We start from the raw sequence: 19,903 nt of genomic DNA on the forward strand, positions 1-19,903 counted from the left end.
ACAATGTGATTGGAAGGAGAGGAGAACAATTCCACCTCTCTCACAAGGGTATTGTTAGCCTGGGGGGGGGGGGGGGGTCTGACCTGCCATTCTGAGACAGGAAGTTACAAATCCTATTGGTGTCACTATACACCCTTGCCCAGCTGCTGAAGGTTGCTGTGTGTGTGTGTGTGTGTGTGTGTGTGTGTGTGTGTGTGTGTGTGTGTGTGTGTGCGTGTGCGTGCGTGTGTGTGTGTGTGCGTGTGTGTGTGTGTGCATCCGTGCATGTGTGTGTGTGTGGAGGGAGGCGATACAAATCATCTCTGATTGGATGACAAGGAAGCAACGGAGGAGTTCCAGACCATGCCACAAAGGACCGCAGGGAATGTGAACTAGTTAGAGTAGGTCATAGGTCTGCCTCACTACAAGTCAAACATGTCATATTGATCACAAGAGCAGGATCCGTATGAAGGGCCTTTAACTCTGAACGCATGCCTCTAGTTGAGGCTTGACCACAGTTTAATGCTTTCCGATTGCTGCTGCCATTGCATATGTTTTTAGGTTGCAGTGGGGACCAAGGAAATGTGGCTGATTACAAGCACTCTGATTGGTTGGAAGTAAGCCATGTGACACAGACACAGCTACTGTTCATAGGTAAACTACATCAACTACATCATATATAACAGTTTATTTAAAATATGTTCAGTTAGTCTGAAATTGTTTCATAATACTAATAAATTCTTGTGTGGACTGCTTGGCATGCAAACAAGGAGACACCAGACTCGCAAGATTCAGCGAGACTGGCAAGATGGAACTACGACCGATGAATATTCACACCGAAACACAGGGCCACTCACAGCGGCAGCAAAACAAGATGCATTCCTGTCGTAGGATGTCGGAAAAGCCTTTTACAGCCCAGGCTTTATCTCCCTATAAAACAAAGAAAGTGACCTCTACCTAAGAACATATCCTTCCAGGCTTCGCCACACTACAGTCACGCAACAACAAACGGTAACAGCAAGGTGGTTTCAAACACCGAACCAACTTAGGAACCATAACGTCAACACTATGTTGAAGTCATTATAAAATGTATAATAATATTTATGGGGGGTGTATACAAAGAAAACGCAGGCCAAACAAACATAAAGGAAACTGTTGTGTCTGTTTTTGGATTTCAGAGACCAAAAAACCCAAGAAAGTCGTTGTTTTCTACCGATGAGAAAAACAATGAGGAGAAGCGAGACGAATGGGTCTCTGCTCTCGGCGGGGGGGCCCCATGAGTGGCGCGGCCACGGGAGCCCGGGTGTGTTGGTACGCTGTGAGGGGAGGAATACAGAGGCATACCTCAGCCCACATAGAGCAGAGTGGGGGTGAGGGACGGGGGAGAAAGGGGGTGAGGGAGGGGGAGGGATGAATGGGACAAGACGCCACCGCTGAGTTCGGAGCGCAATGTGCGCCGGAGCCGATAAACAGGCTGTTGCTTTTTCCGACTGCTCACGCACGTACAGGGCCCCCGCCCCCACCTCCACCCCCCCCCCCCACCTCCACCCCCCCCCTCAGCATGTCTGTAAACCCGGGCCTCAAATTAGCATCTGTTTAGCGCTAGCTCCAAGCTTTGGCCTGTGGAGGCTGATTACAAATAATAAGACTTGCTGTTGTGAGTCTCGGTGAGGCCAACACACACGCACGCACCGCACGCACACACACACACACACACACACACACACACACACACACACACACACACACACACACACACACACACACACACACACACACACACACACACACACACACACACACACACACACACACTTAGCTCTCCCAGCATGGGTGGAAGCAGTGTGGAGGTTTTCTAAAAGTCCAGCTCGCCCAGAACAAGACCTTAAGGAGAACAAAAGTCCTCTGATGAATAGATTAATTAGAGGCAGAATGAAATAGTTTATATTTGGAGCGAGAAATTGGCCTATGTTAAATAGTGTTTATAGAGCGTTCTGTTGGCCTACTGCTGTGGTGAGAACTGTACCTTCTCCTCCAATAATTTCTCAAATGTTCTGTCACCGCAATTTGAAACACCTTTTCAACCAGTAGGTCACTGGTCACCAGGAAGGAAGATGTGTAAACCCATTTCTACCAACTCAATGGCTTCTGCAATCTGCACCAGCCGGAAAATCCTGCTTACATAACCATAATTCCATGATGACATCTATTCTGTTTTTAGAAAGGAAGCCAGGTTTTGCCAAAGTTACCAAACACACTATTCGCAAATACTGAGTGCACATTTTACACCTGGCTGGTCAGTAACCAACTTTTATTGGTTGATTTGTTTGTTTTTTATTCCTTTGTTTTTTTACAGTCTTATAAGCAATTATGTTGATTGTCCTTAAAAAACAAACGCTGAACACTTTTATCGCTGCTAACAACAAGACGACAGCCTGTCACCGGCAGTGTTCTCGTCCTATGATGGAATGCAAGACTGATCCTCAACAGCTTTACAAACCTGCTAAAAGCCTCTCCGGTCGTCGTGTCTGCGACGCCGTAAGCAACAAAATGGCCGACCCGGACGACCCGCAGCAGTCTCCGTTCCTCGTAGAAAGGCAGAGTGGCAGAAGTAAGAAGGATTGGGTGTTTCATGCATAATTGGCTTAATTGGTTTAGCCACAGTGGAACTTTAATGAGTGAAAAGCGGGGATCAGGGTAACTGAGCCTCAGGGACCCTTTTGTACCCCGTCGCTATGGCAGCCACCCGTACTCTGAGCTCCAGCCAATCACATGTCAGTGAGACGAAAAGGGCAAAAGCCGATGGCTCAATGACTGTTGATTATTACGGTGTGGACATGCTAAACATGCTAACTTGCCGGAACAGGTTCAAAGATCAACATATGCCACTAGCTTTTTTTTGTTGTTATTCTAGTATTTGAATACATGTGCCAATTTCCACCTTGGCATTGTTCAATTTAATCTCATTAAGCCATTTGCATCAGCCTTTTAGGGAGACGTCTGTATTATGTCTACACAATCAGTGATCAAATATTAGCATAAAGACATAAGCTAAGCAAAGACGACAGGAAGAAAAAAGGTGAACATAATATAATCTATTCAGACCAACAAGGAAATCAGTTCCTAAAAGGATATGTTGTGTTGTTTAAATTATGTGTCACACGTTCTAACAATGCATCATGTCATTTCCTGTACCGACATCATTCGAAACAATTATAGCCCCTTCAAGTGGCTTTTCTGGGTCATAAAACCCCCCAAACCAAACAGTTGTGACACAAATTGCCCTTTCAATATTTCAAATCATTCCTCAATTGCGCACCATAACTGCCACAGGATTGAAAGATGGCGGCTGGTGTTTTCCTCCCCCCCTCCAGGTCCCTGGTGCCTCGGAGGAGTTTCCAGAGCAGCACTTATAAAACCATTGTGTGCTGGGGCTGTGGTCGCAGGGAGGGCAGGCAGTCCACACCCATGACGGATCTCTCTCTCTGGGCCCACAGCGTAGGAAAACACGACCGCCTCTCCGGCCCTCACGTAAACATGCCTATTCTCGCTTTTCTCTCTGTTCTCTCCCTCTCTCTTTCACAACTCTGTCCTTCTCTTCTCTCTCCTTCTTTCCCCACACTCGCTCTCTCCTTCGCCTCTCTCTTTCCAGGTCTCTGTCGCCCCCACCCTCTCCCTCTCTCTCTACTCTATCTACTTCTACCGTCTCTCTCTCGATCCCCCCTCTCTCTAGGCTCTCTTACCCCCTCCCTCATACTGTGTATCTCCCCCTCTCTCTCTTTCTCTCTCTCTCTCTGTTCTATCTCTTCATGTCTCCCTCCCCCTCTCTCTACCCACTCCCTAGACCCCCCTTCTCTTTACTCTCTCTCAATATCTCCCCCCTCACTCTCTACTCTCTCTCTCCATGTCTTTCTCTCTACTTCTAACTCTCTCTCCGTGTCTCTCTCCCCCCTCTCTCATCTCTCTCCATATCTCTCTCCCCCCTCTCTAACTCTATCTCAATGTCCTCTCTTCCTCTCCCCTTCTTTCACTCATCTCTCTACCTCTATTTAACTCTCTCTCTCCCCTCCAACTCTCTCGCTCTCTCGCTCTCCCCCTCTCTAACTCTGTCTCCCCTTTCTCATCTCTCCCCCTTTCCTAACTCGCTCTCTGCCCCCTCTCTCTAACTCTCTCTCCCCTCTCTCGCCCCCCTCTCTAACTCGCTCTCCCCCTCTTTCTCCCCCCCCTTTCTCTATCTCTCCCACCCCCTCTCTCCCCCCTTTCTTTAACTCTCTCCCCCTCTCCCCCCGGTGCGATCAGCTGGCAAAACAAACCGGCAGAGCGCTGCTGAACGTCATAAACATATGATCGATGGTCGATCTGCCGCCGCTGACCCCACACCACGCGCCGGAGCAGGTGCTCAGATTTACAGCTCGGACCCCCCCCCCCCCCCCCACTACCACACCACCCCCACCACACCCAAAGCCTCCACCCCCATCTGGTGATATTCTGCTCCGTCACACAAATGAAGGGCAGACCGCGTCCCCATCAACAGCAATCACCAGCAGCACCCTCGTCCCTCCGCCAGCATACCCTTGAAGTAACCCCGGCCGGGGAGGGTCTTGGGTCGGGGAGGGTCTCGGGCCGGGTTGGACGCGGGTAGCGTGACCGCGTTTGGATCACTCGCGGCTAACGCTATTGCTAATAAAACACACTCCGTTTTCTCCCCCCCGGACGTTTATCGGACTAATGGCTCTTTCGTCAGGAGATGAGCCAGGGAGGAATGTGAGTGGAGAGAGGATGAGCAGACTGTCTGCTGGTCGCTTGTAAAGCACAGCTGACTCACTATGAGCTGGTGGGGGGCTGGGTCATTGATGGGGATGGAGTGGGTCAAGGTTAGGTTAGTCTCACAAATCAGACGTCAGATTACTTATATAATATAAAGTCTGAAGGAAGGCGAGCTCAAACCTGGGTGAAGGGGACGTTTTTCTTTCTAAAGCTTCATATTTGTTTTGACCAATCACGTTGCTGGATCGTGGATCTGTAAGCACGTAATTGGCTGGTGTCGGCGAACACAAACACGTCCAGCAAACAGTAAAGCGTTTCTGTTTAAAGGTTTTCAATCAACAGTGTAGACTGACCAGTGTATTGTAGATATCAAATCCTCCTCAGAAAGCTTTGTCTACTTCGGGAGTCACTTCTCTTCGGCAGAATATCTCCCTGATGAAACAGGAAACAATGCGTAACTCCGCCCCCTTCAGATATTGGTTTCCTGCCTCAGGCTCTGACCACCACCCCATAGGTTCTGCTGTAACACAGTAGGACGGCTCGACCCAAGATAAGGGATATGCGGAGACACCCTTGAGAAAACTGTCCACCACCCACTAGCTCGCCATGGAGCTGAATGTAAGAATAAAACCACTGTCAATACTTTCCGGATAAAATGGTTAGGGTCTGCTCTATAATGAAATGCTATACATAAAAATGTATTCTTGTTGCATATAGGACCATACCTAATTCAGAGTTGCATTAAAAAGCTGTGAAAGCTTACAGAATACAATTGAGGCTGCACTTAACATTTAGCCGCTGACGATGTTGAAAGTGTTTGTCATTTCCTCCTGATGATAAGGCCTTCCCAAAGCAAGGACATTTATCTATATGGATACATTTAAATCCCTTTTAAACCACATATTTGATTATTGTTGCCAACATTATTCACAAATAATAATACCTTGTCAGACATGTGCCTAGAAACTGCTTTTTATTTAATTGCATTTCTATTAAAGGTTGAGATTGTTTGTCAGGACAGACACAGGGAGGTTGTTTGAAATAGTCCTCAGCCAATCTTCTCCTCAATTACAAGCCCATCAGGCTGAAGCGTGGAAGTGAATATTCAGCTCAGAACTTTCTTCCTCATTATCTCACCTCTCGCCCCTGTCCTGATTTGCACTCTCAACCTCTCCGTTCCTCTCTCCCTTTTCCTCATGAGCTCTGCTTGACCACATCAACAGCAGCATTCCTAGGCTGAGAGCAACACTTAATAGATAGCTTAATAGAGCCATTTCCTCCACTAAGCTGGAGGGATCACAGAGATGAAAAGAGATGGGGGAAGGAATGCTTGGGCCCCAGGAGCAAAAAGACTGAGACACCGAGAGAGAAATAGACACAGAGAGAGAGGGCAAAAGAGAAAGAGAGAGAGAGGGCAAAAGAGAAAGAGAGAGAGAGAGAGAGAGAGAGAGAGAGAGAGAGAGAGAGAGAGAGAGAGAGAGAGAGAGAGAGAGAGAGAGAGAGAGAGAGAGAGAGAGAGAGAGAGAGAGAGAGAGAGAGAGAGAGAGAGAGAGAGAGAGAGAGAGAGAGAGAGAGAGAGAGAGAGAGATACTTAGAGAGAGAGATATTTAGAGAGACAGAGTGGATAGTGGTTTATTCATTATATTCACAATCCTCCTCAACATTGAACCCCAACAGATATAGATCTGCTCCTTCGTTCTGACTTAGGAAAGCAAATTTAGATTCTGCTGATGTGTATCAGAAAATGTGATTCACTTTCACCATATCGAGATCAAATGAGCAGATGACACTGTAAGTTTGCCATGTCGTTCCAAATGCTTGAAAGTTAAATGCACATGCGTGTGTGTGTGTGGGTGTGTGTGTGTGTGTGTGTGTGTGTGCCACCACCCAGAGAGGAAAAAATAAGTCTTTCGAATATCAGCGTACGAGAGGGCAACAGAAAGACCCAGAGGAGAGTCCTGTGTATATGGGATGGAGTCACTGGCTTGGAAATGCAGAGGGCTGCAGAGAGCTAGCTCTCCATCCCCATTAACATGATAATCCCACATCAGTGCACGCCAGCCGGCGTCAGGGGAAACTGTGTCAGGACAGCGCTGACTACTGGTAATGAGTCACACTGGTCTCCCAGGGCGATGGTTCTGGTGTGCTTCAGGGCAGGTCACGAGACCGGGCTGGCGGGCCAGCGATGGAAGCTCCAAGCCCTCGCTCGGTCACGTGATCCACCCACGTCCAACCCTCAACAAGCCGGCCAACACGGTAACCACGGAGACACCGGGGTGAGGTGCGCATGCGAGGTGTCGCAGGGGGGCCGCTGCATTAAAACCCACAAGGACAGCCTCGATGACCTCCCCTTGATGATGAGGCATCTCAAACGTTACGTTGTGTGGGAATGGAGGCGCCACCGTCTGTGCGGTAGCCGACAGTAAATGTCTTCACTTTATCTCCACAGTCTCCGGCTATTTTCGAGGTGCTAAGCTCCCCCCCGTCCTGGCAGCCCCGCGGGCTCCGAGCCTGGGCCAGATTGGCGCCGGCCGTCCCTGGCCCGTCCGTCAGGGCATCCGTCAAGACGGCCGGCCACTCGGACGCGCGGCCTCAGACATTCAGGGGGCGCGCGCCTCCGGAGAGTTACAGCCGTCTGGAGGTCTTGTTCCGCCCCTGGGCCGGTGGGCCGAGGCAGAGCCGTCGACCTTCGTCCACACCGCGCCCGTCTGTGTTCCACAGAAATGGACGGTGACGGCGGGTGGTGTCGTCTGGGTGATGAGGGTCAGCACAGAGCGACGGCACTTCTGGCTGTCACCAGAGACGGGAGACGAGGTGGGGTTTTTCCCGCTATAGTCGAGACACGAAGCGGCCGATCATTCGGTACGTTCTGTGGGTTTCGTATTTCATTGAGTCATTAAGCAGTCGCTTTCATCCAAAGTGACATGCAGGGAGTTGAAAGAAACAAGTCTTTGAGGGGGAGGCAGGGATTGATGAGCTATGACACTGAAGGGTGCAGACATGGGGAATCAAACCAAGTCTTCATGTGCATGTGCGTGTGCGGGTGTGGGTGTGAGTGTGTGTGAGTGTGAATGCGTGTGTTTGAGTGCTTGTGAGTGCGTGCCAGTCAGTGCGCTACACTAAAACCCAACCGAACTTGGTTGCGAGAATGCTTGCATGCATCTCTAATCCTCTGCCATTCGCACAGGTCACTCTCATTCATTATGCATCACAGGTTCCTCGCTCTGCACTTTGATGCTCGGAAGTCATTTTGGAAGCTGGAAGAGAGCTGATATGTAGAGGGACTCATAAAGATGGCTTTTATGCATTGTGAATTTTGGGTAAGTGAAGTGTTTTCCCATAAAATTCCCACAGTATATTAGTCCCTGTTTGGCTGCTATTACTGGAGGAGAATCGGATGCAACGTGATGCATTCTATCTCAATAAACTGTAACTATATGCTATGCTAGACTAAACTATAAACACTGGCCATTTGAATACCAAGGGTGTTTTCTTTTACATTCTACATTTGTTATTTTACCCTCCATTCATTCTTCATTGATATGCAATTCTGAATTCATATGCAAGGCTTGGACGCACCACACCTGTCAAGTCCTGTTTCTAGCCCAGGGAAACTGCATGTTATCTGACCGAACCTGACTGACAGACCACCTGAGAGCCCAGGAGACCAGTAGCTCCAACCTCAGCCTTCTGCATCGCCCTCTGATTTATACACAGCAAACAATAATCCCTGAGTCAACAGAAGGGTGGCCAGAATCCAACCCACAACAGAGTGAGAGACCAGAGAGCTGAAACTCAACACAGCCTGAGTGGTCAAAATCAACCTCAACGCTGCCTCGAGTCACAATAACAGAGAATGGGGTCGCTGGCAGGCGGTCAATCTTTCTACTTCTTCTTCTTCTTCTACTTCTGTGTGCAGACTGTTAGACCACATAAGCCTTGTTTCCAAGCCACTGATTCAGCCAGATCCGATCCGATCCAATCTATGTACTTTTTATTCCAATATAAAAATGTGATTAAATGACCAGATGCAAGATTTGGCCTTGTCTATATTATAAATAATAATGATGAACTGTATTTTCATGGCCCCCTCAAAAAAATGTTTACAAAGTGCTATAACATGCCCAATAAAAATGCTTCACTTAATTACTCTCAATACAAATGGAAACATTTTCTGTTGTTTTGTTTATCTAACCACAGCACCCGACAGAGCCTGAATGCTGAAGTTTTGAAGTTCTGTAGTTAATCTATTATTATTTACTTTTTTTCTTGCTGAGAGAAAGCTCTTTACCTCACCAGTGGGCCTCTTTGGAGGATTGCTCGGCGACAAATTGCACTTACATTTACATTTAGGGCATTTAGCAGACTCTTTCATCCAAAGCGACTTACAATAAGTACATTTGTCAGAAAAAAAAGAAACAATAATATATCGCTGTCGGTACAGTATGGATGTCCATAGAACCAAGTGCCAAACACTAACAATTGCTAGGTTAACCCATTCCCTGTAGACAAAAAAGATAGCAAGGACAAGATGCCACACAATGTTTCACTAAGTGTGTACATTAAGTCCCGGGACGTACAACATACAATAAGTGCGTAAATTATCCCCAAAGGATGGAGAAAGGTGCAAACCTTCCAGGTAAACATCCATAACCTGTAACAACAGGGACGTTTTCCTGACCGCAAGCGCTGGCTTTAAGTACCGCCTCGGTGGGTCTGCAATATCCTCCCACCGTATCCATGTCGCACCCTCACGGATAATAAATAAGACCCCCCTCGCCGAGGCACCCATCCCTCTGGTACCGCACACGCTGATGGGCCTCGTTATGCCTTAGGGCCAGGTCATTTGCTCTTCCTGTGCGTAGCCAGGGTTTACTGGGGTGGAGGGAGACTGTGGGAGGTCTATTAAATCAAGCAGGCGAGAATTATGTTTGTGCGTGTATGTGTGTGTGTGTGTGTGTGTGTGTGTGTGTGTGTGTGTCTCCTTTCTGGAAGAGCTCCCCTTAGGGGGATGAGCAGAAAGAAAATAGAACCACATGCATGCGTCATCTGCTACAGGACTGAGACTCTCAGTCCTACTCTTATTCTTATTATATTCTCTTAGTGTGTGTGTGTGTGTGTGTGTGTGTGTGTGTGTGTGTGTGTGTGTGTGTGTGTGTGTGCCTGTGTGGATGTGTGCATGTTGATGTGTCTGTGTGTGTGTAAGCATGTGGATGTAGCTATGAATGCGTTGTTTTAGTGTAACATTTCCTTTTTTTCCCCTTCATTTCCGATGTGTGTGTGGTCCGAGGAGACACTAGCTATGTCAGCCGAAGGGTTAAACCTGCCTGGGTTACCCACAAATCTCCTATTTCGATATGCAAACATGATTCACTTTTAATGTGGGGGCAACACTGCTTATCCTTGGCTGTACACTTCTACATTGAAAAAGATTGTCAGCTTCCCTAAGTTTCTGTTTAACTTGCATTTTGTATGTTAAATAAACACAAACTGCCAAAAGAATGACGATAAACTCTGTTCATATCTTTGAGTAAATACGACAGACTTTGCTGATGATTAATATCAAAGAAATTGCCAACAAATCATGTCGCTTATGCCCTCTCAAGGGCGGCGCATAAAAACAACCAACACACCAAACATCACGGATTTAACAAATTTAACTATTTATCATTATTCCTCCAAACCGTGACTTTAATCCGGTGGGTTGAGTTAAAGAAGACACACATCCTCGTGTATGTCGCTCCACACAGCGGTGGAAACAGCAAGCAGACAAACAAAGAGCAGCGACGGGCGGTTGGTACCTGTGTAGCCCGCGTCTTCGTTCTCACCGGTGGGTGCCGGGGTCCCCACACCTCCACCACCACCTCCACCACCCCCACCAGCACCGCCCCCCCCATCCGCATCCGGGGCTGCCTCATCCTCCTGAGTAGCGGCGGAAGCAGCAGCGACGGCGGCGGCGGCGGCGGCGGCGGCGTCTGCTGTTCCCGCGTCTGTCAACAATAACACCACAGGCACTGAGACGGCTGGTCCTCTGCGCCCAAACACAGAGCCCCTCTCCTCCATCACCACCCCCAGCCCCCTCTCCTCTTCCTCCTCCTCCACCCCCTTCCCCGGTTCTGCTGCTCCGTCCGCGGGGCTCGGACGCCCAGCGAAGCTCAACAGCAGCAGCAGGCACCAGGCGGCAGCGGCCCGGCCTTGACCCCAGGCCACCGGGCGACGGGGGCCGGAGTCCCGCATCGCAGCATCCCACATCCCACCGTCCGCTAGCCTACTCTGGGGGTGTGGATTCAAAGGGCCCCTCTACCTCCAGGAGGAACCCGAGCTAGAGGTTAGAATCCTCGCTCTCTTTCTCTCCGGGTTAGAATCCTCTCTCGCTCCAGGAGGAAGTGGACTTGTAGGTTAGAATCCTCTCTCGCTCCAGGAGGAAGTGGACTTGTAGGTTAGAATCCTCTCTCTCTTTCTCTCCAGGAGGAAGTGGACTTGTAGGTTAGAATCCTCTCTCTCTTTCGCTCCAGGAGGAAGTGGACTTGTAGGTTAGAATCCTCTCTCTCTTTCGCTCCAGGAGGAAGTGGACTTGTAGGTTAGAATCCTCTCTTGGTGTTGGTATCCAAGGGCGTCGGGTCAGCGGCAGACCTTGGACCTGTTGTATTATGGGATGGGTGGAGGGTCCTCGGCTCTGGGTCCAGTGTTGAGCCCTCGGGGCGCGGCGAGAGGACGTCTACTGGGGTGCCGGTGGATCCACGCCGGGCAGGGGGAGCGTGCGTGTGTGTGAGAGGGAAGCGGGTGTGTGTGGGTCTGGGTGAGGGGTACGAGGTACCCTATCAATAGCCCTAAGTGGCTCCGTCCCAGTGGGAGCATATGGACAGACCTCAGGAGGAAGGGGAGGAAGGGGAGGGAGGGGAGAGAGGGGAGGAAGAGGAGGATCAAGGGCTAGGGCTCTCTTAGTGGGATTGACAATGGCGTTCTTTACACACACCCCTCACACACACACACACACACACACACACACACACACACACACACATACACACACACACACACACAGATACACACACACACACACACACACACACACACACACACACACACACACACACACACACACACACACACACACACACACACACACACACACACACACACAGACACACACACACACAAATCCACGCGCGCAGACACGCTTTGTCGTGGATGCAAATGCATTAAAACCCTGCTAATTGCTAATCAGCGCCGTTCGCCTTTTGTCCCCTCTTGTTGTGTGTGCCAGGGTGTCTCGCTGGTGATTGACAGGTTGACTGCGGGGACAGGAGGTGAGGGGGCGGGACGTAAGGGTTGAATCGGGGGGGGCGTGGGGGGGTAGACGAGGGAGAGACAGGCCAAGAAGGGCTGGGCCGTATCCTTATGGGGCCAACAGGCGGCCAACTGTGCCCTTATGACGGCCATGCGTGGATAAATCAGCCCGGGCCATGCCTACTCCCTTTGTGTCCCGCTGACAGGAGGTTCATTTGGGGGGGGGGGGGGATTGTGTGGAAGAGGGGCCGGGAGGGGGGCTTTTAATCAGGGGCTGCCCCCCGAAAACCGTCCAGGAGGAGAGTGAGAGGCAGTCTGTCGGACATATCCGCTTCCCCGATGGCGTCTGGCGTGGCTCCGGTGATGAACAGCAGACGGAATAGTCCATCGGAGGGTGCTTAGGAGCACCGGGGGTGAAGAGAGGGCCTCTCTAGCCCCCCCCATCCATGGTGGTTATGAAGGCTGTCCTCCAGACACGACTCCTTTATGCGCTGTATATCCCAACATTGGCCGCTTTAGAATGCCCTTGTAAATTTCCATAGCCAGTGAATATAAAACTGTTTTTGCCCTCCTCGTAATTCTCCACTCTTCCGCCTTAAAATGTCTTCATTTTCTGTCATTTCCCCCCCCTCCTTTTCATATTATCCTCCTTCACCGTACTCTTCTTCTTCTTCTTCTTCTTCTTCTTCTTCTTCTTCTTCTTCTTCTTCTTCTTCTGTGGTGTGGTAATTAGAGTGACAGGTGAAGAGGGGGCCCAAGCGAGGCTATCTTCTGGCCCTCCACCCCGGTTGCCCCCCCGTTTACCCGGAGCAGCAGACACCTCAAACCGACACCCCAGCGGGGGTGGGGGGGTGGGCGGGGGGGGGGGGCGGAGGGGGGGCGGAGGAGATGAGGAAAGAGCTGTTCTCGGTCTACATCCGCACAGCACCTTACCCGGTTACACTCACGGATACATGCGGACGAGGAGTGATACATGACACACATAATGACTGGGAATGGAGGGATGACATGACATGACAAGAGAGCATACTTGACACATTGCACTGGGAAGGCATCAAGGCACGTCAGGCGCAGTGCGCTGCGATCCGTCTGACACTTTAGACCACTTAGAGAATACACAGGGAACACACTGTGGATGTCTAACTATTTGAAAAGAGACGCTCACACACTTGCATCATTAAAAAGTGGCCGCCCCTATGTTCGCAGTCTGCCTGTAGGCTTCCCTGAGCAAGATGCCTTACCCCTATCTGCTCCTTATTAAAAATACATGCAAAACAATTGCTATTAATAATTCACTGAACTTGCTTTGGATGAAAGCGCCAGGTGATTAAAATACAAACGAGCAACGGCAGAAAATGAAGCAACGTTCGTAGGCAGCAAACATTAGAGTGATTACTATTGATCCAATGCAACAGCTACAGTATATACCGTAGCTAAAGTACAATACACAGCAGTTGTGCATGATACAACGCACGATACCCAAACAAGGAGGAGATGAGCCCCTCTGTATATGCTTCCTAACGATGTCTTGCACTGCATATGCAACATCAGTGTTCACTAACAGGTGGGGTACCCAGCTGGCTCCCCCCCAGGGCCCCCGCCACTGAAAAGCCAAGACCCCCAGGCCCAGTGTGGCCCCCATGTCAACCCCACCTGCACCTCAGACTCAGCGATGTACCCACCACCACCACCTCCACCAGCACCACCACCTCCCATGTTGGCTCATTACCCGGGATACATGTGCAAATAATAGAGTCGGACACAGACCCACACAAAGGCTGGCCTTTGGCCCATCCCGGGGACACCTTCCCTGGGGTGATTTTAAGCCGGTCCCCCCTCCCTGCACCACCAGTCCCCCCAACACCAGGGGCCTCATTTGTTGGACTGGGTCAGATATCTCACTAAACGATTACACACAGATGAAATGTATAGTGTGTATGCCCTGCGATATATATATCTTACGATATAGTACTGTACGGTGGGTGTGTAGGCGATTCTCAGCACAGTATGTTACAGCAGTGTGTGCAGTTTTATTATTCAACTATATTGTTTTTTGTTTGAATGATTTGAATGTTTTTGTAGTAATGAACAAACTTCAGCTGTTTAATTATTAATTGGGTATGGATTGGGGGACATTGAGTCGTAGAGATGGTAACTTACACTCAAGGAAATCAAACTGAAAAGTCCAAGAGAGGTGAAAGTAGAAAATACTGAAGCACGTTAATGAAAAGGTTTTTCGTTCACTGCCCGCTCACTCACAGGAATACAAACTCATCTCAGCCCACAGAGAAACCAAGGTTTAAGACATTACAAACATTTGGCTGTATGTTTCACAGTGGGCTTGAAGTGAAGTCATTGTTTTGACTTCACTTCACCTTCAGTTTTTAATTGCCGTTCACAGGTAAAAGTGCTTGAGCATGCATACCAGTGAACAACATTTATTCTGGAGCTGTACCACTGCTTCTATTAGTTAGGATACAATCTCCAGCTCCCTGCAGCAGAAACAGCCTCTACAATTCCAGCTTACTGCTCTAATTATGTTTCTTTTGGATTGTCTTCCTGGCCACAAAGCATATATCATGCGCTCTCCTCCAATACTAGTCGACCCTATTCAAAACCACAAACGACACTAAACCCCCATCTACCAAACTCAAGTAGCTCTTAAATGTTTGAGTGAGGACGAGAAGTGGAGAGCCAGGGTGCTGTGGGGTCCTTATCTGCTCTTGTCCAGGGGAGGGTTACTATGGCCCTGGCTGTTGAGGGTGACGGATGGGCGTGTATGGCGGTCCGACGGTGTGTTTGTGTGGGGAAGATGGTGCTGGTATGTATGGAAGGTGGTGTGTGTGTGTGTGTGTGTGTGTGTGTGTGTGTGTGTGTGTGTGTGTGTGTGTGTGTGTGTGTGCGCACGCACGCACGCACGCACTCGCTCGCTCGCTTGTTAACAGGACCATCTACTGTTCGACCCGTCCCATCCAACGCCCCAAGAGGTACTGCTGAGATGTCTCTTTCGTCTCCTCTTCCTATGATATAATATCTCCTCTAGCCCTTGGCGTGATTAAACCGCTTCCTAGGACATGTTTTCCCTCCCCGTGTTCTCTGTGAGTTATGACCGTGGAGAGCCGAGGACGAAAACGCATGGCTGGGGAATGAAAGTCCAACCCAGAAAGAGTTTCAACGATGCCGCCGAGAATTATAAGCACAGGTCTCTGAGCAGATCAACATGGTCCATATCATGAACACATTTCAGAAAGGAAAAGGGCCAGACTAAAATCTGTTCACAATAGTCAGCATCGGGGACCAGACTTCTGCTGTCAATGACGCAACGCTGAGCTTGTATTAAGTAGATTTTTAATATGTTAGAGGTCCCTAATATGAACCCGCTCCTATTGGTCAAAATGTATCTTTAAACGTTTTTATATTAATGCTACTACTACTTATAGGAGGAAGGAGTAGTCCTATTCTACAATGATGCAATGATGCAATGATGCAACATTGAGCTTGTATTAAGCTGATTTATAAGATGTCAGAGGCCCCTAATATGAGCCCTGCCCTACTGTTCTAAATGTATGTTTAAATGTTTATATATTACTACTGTATTACAGTACTACTGCTACTTATAGGAGGTAGGAGTAGTCCTATTCTATCCATAAACAAAGACACTCCAAAGGTAAGAGTCTAAGGCCCCGTCCGCACGAAGCCGAGGGCATAGTTAACGGTTGTGTGGCCCTGACATCTCACGTTTCCTCCTTCACCGATCCCCTTCCCTCATTTCCATTTTGATGGTTCCCCTCTCTTTGTTTTCTGCATGACTAATACCGTTTTAATGGGCTGTGCAGACAGACACACACACGCACGCACGCACGCACGCACGCAGACACACACAGCGTCCACATTGAGTACACACTGCCGCGAGGGGAACACAGCACAGCACAGATAGCACATTTTAGTTTTGACAGTGTCAAACTAAAATATAATTATATCAACAAAAAGGGTTAGGCTTATTGAAAATGCTAAATAAGGAAACCAAACAGAGGCAACAGCCGTTTAGAAAGAATTATCCCAGCATTCAGACGATTCTCTCTCTCGGTGAACACCAATGATAAAGCAGGAGCAGAGAGCCTCAGACAGTATGAAGCGGACAAACAGAGCCTCCTTCTGTGGCCTTGACTGGATATTTTGTACAAATAGCCAATATTCAATACAGTAAGAACAGGCTTCAACATTTGTTTTATCACTGATCGATAGATTCTAAGTGTATATTTTGCGTCTATTGATGCAGAAACAAAAATTAAAAAGAAAATTAAACACAATACTACAAGTACAAGTAACGAGTCAACCAAAGGTTGGAAGCCGCACCCGAGTCCCTATCCTGTAGACGGCGCGTCACTACTCCCTGATGGAGAGATCAACATGGAGACTCTGCTACTCTCTGGGAGAACAGCTCCTCCACCCGATGTACACCGCGGTTATGAGGCTCGATAACAGCCGTGCGGTGGTTAACATGCCAACGGTAAATACATGCCCACGTACGTACGCTTGCCTGAGCCGGCAGAACACCTCACTCAACTCAGCTCCCAGGAAATGATTGATAATTCTCTTGCAAATGTACTAGCGTCAGGGAAGGGAGAATGTGGCGTTTAGGATCGTTGATAGATTTGCCCTGAAGAGAATCATCTGGTAACCGCACATGGAACACCAGAAAGAGAGAGATGGAGAGAGAGAGAGAGAAATAGAGGGAGAGGGAGAGGGAGAGAGAGAGAGCGAGAGAGAGAGAGAGAGAGAGAGAGAGAGAGAGAGAGAGAGAGAGAGAGAGAGAGAGAGAGACAGAGACAGAGACAGAGACAGAGACAGAGACAGAGACAGAGAGAAGGAGAGAGAGAGAGAGGGAGGGAGAGAGAGAGCGAGAGCAAGAGCGAAAGCGAGAGAGATAGAGAGAGAGAAGGACTTACAGAGTAATGAATGCTGATTGGCTGAAAGTTGTTGCACCTCAACACCCGATTGGGTCGAGATGTGCCCTTGCTCAACTCGACAACTGACTTTCAGAACATTGATGCCAGGCAGCCATGTATGCACTCACTTCCCACCGCTATCAGGGCCCCACTAAATCCCCAGAGTCTTTTTAATAAACCCTCCTCTGTTTCTGTGTGAACTTAATTCCAAAGGATAGGGTCCTGTCACGGCCTTTCCAGGGATTTCACGTTCACATTGCATTACATTAACCATTAGGCTCTTGAACTGCTTTAAACTCTTCATCTCCGCGCCGCAGCGCCGGACCACGTTGACATGGGTTCAAAGCCCACGAGGAGCCTTAACTCACGCTGTCAGAACTAAAGGCGGCCTGAGACAAGATGGCCTCCAAACTGCCAAAAAAGATGAGTCGGCTCCCTGTTCCAACGATGACGACGTATGACAGTTCCTGACGGGGGGGAAGAGAACCAGCAGTACGGCGAGACGATGCCAGAGAGGCACGGCGGTGAGACTTAAACAACAGAGCAGGATAGTGCGAGAGGAGAGAGAGTGCGTGTAAAGGAGGACTGAGACAATACCAATAAAGAGTGACAAGTGAAGGTGAGAGAGAAGGACGCAATCAGGAGTGATTAATACTCTATGAGAGAGAAAAAGTGTTCCTCTGCCGGTCTATCTTTCATATTAGTCTTTCTTCTAAAGAGATATGAACGATATGAAGAGAGAGAGAGCATGAGAGACAGAGATAGATATTCACCCGCTTCCATGAGAGAATAGTAGTTCTCTGAAGGTTTTGGACATCAATACAACATAATGAATTACAGACAGACGAGGCTCTTTGTCTCCACTGAAATGAACAGCCTTCGTCTGTCTGTAACACGTATGCCTGCCACTCAAGAGTTTCCTCACACACACACACACACACACACACACACACACACACACACACACACACACACACACACACACACACACACACACACACACACACACACACACACACACACACACACACACACACACGCGCATCAACCAGGCACACATCTGAAAAAACTGCCTCTGTTTGCAATTATAATTTATTTTTCACTTACCCATGTCTGGATTGAGATGACGTTTCTTTTTTAATGTGCCTAATTCATTTCTATTGCACACAGTGCTTTTATGGAACAAAAGCAATTCATGCATCAAAAATATGTCAGTGTCGTGCTCACTTCCCGTATCTGAAAAGAGTCACTTGTGCTCTTTAATTAGGTAAGAAAAAAATATTCAATTTAGAAGAATGCCACAATCACGGACACAAAGGGAATGGAAAAATGAAATTGCGGCAAAGGAGAAAAGGGAGAGAGAGCTGAGTGGGACAGATTATTCAGACTTCATTTAAAGTGTGGCATATTAGTATATAGAAATCATGTCCCATTTCTCTACGCTTTCATTTGGCTCATCAAGCAGATATCACAAATGCATACATGCACACGCATGCACTCACACGCATGCACTCACACGCATGCACTCACACACAAGCACAGACACAAGCACAGACACACACACACACACACACACACACACACACACACACACACACACACACACACACACACACACACACACACACACACACACACACACACACACACACACACACACACACACACACACACAAAAACACACAGACTTTAGCAATTTTCCGATATAAGCCAGGGCGAAGTCAAAGTTAACCCAACATGGATTCCACATATGTTTTTGCTGTAATCTCAGAGAATTCCATCAAAATGTTAATGAGAGCAATTCTTCTCCAAAGGCAGCCAGCGAGAGCTTGGCCAGGGCTCTGATCTGCGATGCGTTCAAGCATCTCTCTCTGGTGCTGCTTCATTTACAATCAATGGATTCCCACTCTTGCATAAAATTAGTTTCAGCTCCTTTTTTATCGTGTTAGCCAACATTTATTTCACAGGCAACATTTTATGAGAAAAACCAGCACTGGTTGAATTGGCAGATGTATGAGTATATATGTTGATCCCAGTGATCATTGGTACCATGCATGTTTGTTACCAAAGAAGCATTTCTGAAAACACGCAGACTGCAGCTCATGCCGGATGCGTTTGTTGTTTCTGTTTGGCTAAACATTTTATCTTTAATTTTTAGTGTTAAACACCGTGTGCGGTGGTTTACCACGGAAAAACCCCTTTACCAATAAAGTTAGATGGATTGATTGATAAAGTGTCTGCCCTGAACCTCTCCCAGTCAAACCTCCCCGGAAAAGGGCTTAAAAAAAAAAGACCTGACTCCGGCTTTCACAAAAAAGCCTAAGCTCCCCTGCGCTTTCATCACCTGACAACAGACTGGTGATGACAACCTCTCGCACGCCCCACGGGCGACGGCTGTCACGAAGAGCGCGGCATGACCACAAGAGACGGGAATTTCACAAAAAGTCTTTACTTTAATTACGGACGCGCACAGAGAGAAAACAACCACCGCTGATGTATCACCTATACCCCACCTGAACGTGATGGAACACAGCGTTCGCTCTGGGGCCTGCCGCTCCCCGTTGGAAAGCCACTCTTCTCTCACAAGCTGTGTTATGGTCAAAACAAAGGTGCCAACGCCAAGCGTGCCTTGATTTGGCGAGGGGCTTGCTGAAAGCACGCACGAGTGTGTTATTATACCCAACCACACGCTTGCTCCGGTAGCACCCCCCTCTCTGTTGGCGACCACATACCGATTCAAGCCGTGAATTTGTGGAAAGGAGGTTAATCATTTTTTTATGGTTTATAGTTACGAGGCACATTTTGCCAAGTAAATGCAATGATTTATTTAAAATAAGTTCTCTGGAATAATATGGTGTACTGTGTTGATTTTGTACTTATTACAACAACTACTACTAATGGCAACATATCACATTCAG

The sequence above is a fragment of the Gadus chalcogrammus genome, chromosome 16 (genome assembly GCF_026213295.1).
Source record: "Gadus chalcogrammus isolate NIFS_2021 chromosome 16, NIFS_Gcha_1.0, whole genome shotgun sequence".
NCBI classification, from domain to species: Eukaryota; Metazoa; Chordata; class Actinopteri; order Gadiformes; family Gadidae; genus Gadus; species Gadus chalcogrammus.